Genomic DNA, 1,974 nt, shown 5'->3' with positions numbered 1-1,974 from the left:
GTGAGCGACTTGCGGACACACAGACAGACAAATTTTTGAAAATATATCGTTGACTTGAAATCTGGATTTTTTTTGGATATTACAAACTGACACTCCAATTTATTACATGTATAGATTACATTCTGTGCCCCCACAGTGGTGTCACTAAGGAAGGGGGGCACTGGAGGTCTGTGAATGTTATCTCTGCATGTGTTCAGTCGGCCGGCGGTTGTTGAACATTATATTGGATATGAATAAAATATTTATTCACATGTGAGTTTTATTTGTACCTCTTATAACCGGTTTCCCAACTAAATTAACCGTTCATTAGTTTGGTTCGATAACGAAATGCGTCGAACGTAAACTGAGTTACTCCGTTACTTAAATTAATTTTATTGCCTAATTCGCTGCTAATCCAAAACGACGGCGATATTGACCGTGACGTGAGAAATAGAATAAAAGCGGGATGGATGAAATGGCGACTGGTTACAGGTGTAATATGCGACCCGCATATTCCCCTTAACATAAAGGGGAAAAGTTACAAAACCGTCGTAAGACCTGTCATGATGTATGGATCTGAATGTTGGGCAGTGAAAGGGGCGGATGAAAGGAGACTACACGTGACAGAAATCCGAATGTTAAGTTAAGATGGATGTGTGGGGTAACACGATTGCATAAGATACGAAATGAATATATTAGAGGAAGTTTCAGAGTAGCCCCAGTGGTTGAGAAAATAAGGAGTAAAAGGTTAGAGTGGTATGGACATGTTATGAGAAGGGATGAATCGCATGTTACAAGAAGGATGTTAGTTATGAATGTGTAGGTACACCGGTAGAGGTAGACCTAGAAACAGATGGATGGATTGCGTGAAAGGTGACATGATCAAGAAGGGAGTGATGACTGAGATGACGGATGATAGAATGCTTTGGAGGACAAAAACCCGGTGCGCCGACCCTACGGGAGTAGGATAAGGCAGGGGAGATGATGATGAATTCGCTGCTGATGTGACCTCTAAAAATCCTAAATAAATATTAAGGTCGTTTGTGCGGCGTCTGTTACTTAATGAGTCCATTTTGAAAACCGAGGCTTATACCCCGAGATACAAATGCTATGTGTAGGTATGTATGCGATTCAGTAAACACATTTACTGAATCGCATAATATTCTTACCATTCTATGGGAATTGATTGAATAAAAATGATTGCAAACGATACTTCCATAACCCATGTGACTTAGCACTCGAGCAGTGTTTCTCAAAGTGGGCGATAACGCCCCCTCAGGGGCGTTTGAAACGTAGATAGGGACGTTATAAGGCCCCTGAAAAAATTGGGGGCGTTGATATGGGTTAGAGGGGCGATGCATAATTCGTAATTTCATTTATTTTATATGGTTTTTTAAACTTTACTAAAATTATATTTAAATGGGCGCTGAAAGATCATTGATTTTCAAAGGGTAAAAGAAATAAATTTGATATAATTACGCTGCACTAGAGCATTGAACAGTTATTCTTGATTTATTGCGTTTAACCACGCGAGCTTCGTTTTATTAAACCTAAAAGTTGTGCCGACTTCTTTACTTCGGCGACGTGGGTTTTGAAATTAAATGTCTTTTTAAATGTGACCCCTAAGTTTTGGAAACCACTTCTGTCAGATTGATATTTTTTTTTGTACCCCCGAGGAGGGACCTCTTCGGGTACCTGCTGCTGTCGCTAATGCAGCAACCTTGTTACCGCCAGGTTGTTTTTAAGCAATCTATGAGTTTTAGTTTGTTTGTTCAAAATGTTATTATGACAATTAGTTGTTAAATTCGAATTTTAATTATAATTTTTGTTACATTAACAATAATATAGATATTAAAAAATAATATAAAGAATAATATAATATAAAATAGAAAATTAACATAATAAATGCGGAGATTTAGATGGGCGGATGCCTGTTAGAGTCTGTAGCCCAAACTGCTGAGTCGATCTCGATGAAATCTGACATAAACATAATGG

Source organism: Papilio polytes, unplaced genomic scaffold, assembly GCF_000836215.1.
Source record: "Papilio polytes unplaced genomic scaffold, Ppol_1.0 DF824492.1, whole genome shotgun sequence".
NCBI lineage: Eukaryota > Metazoa > Arthropoda > Insecta > Lepidoptera > Papilionidae > Papilio > Papilio polytes.
This window is presented reverse-complemented; position numbering follows the sequence as displayed.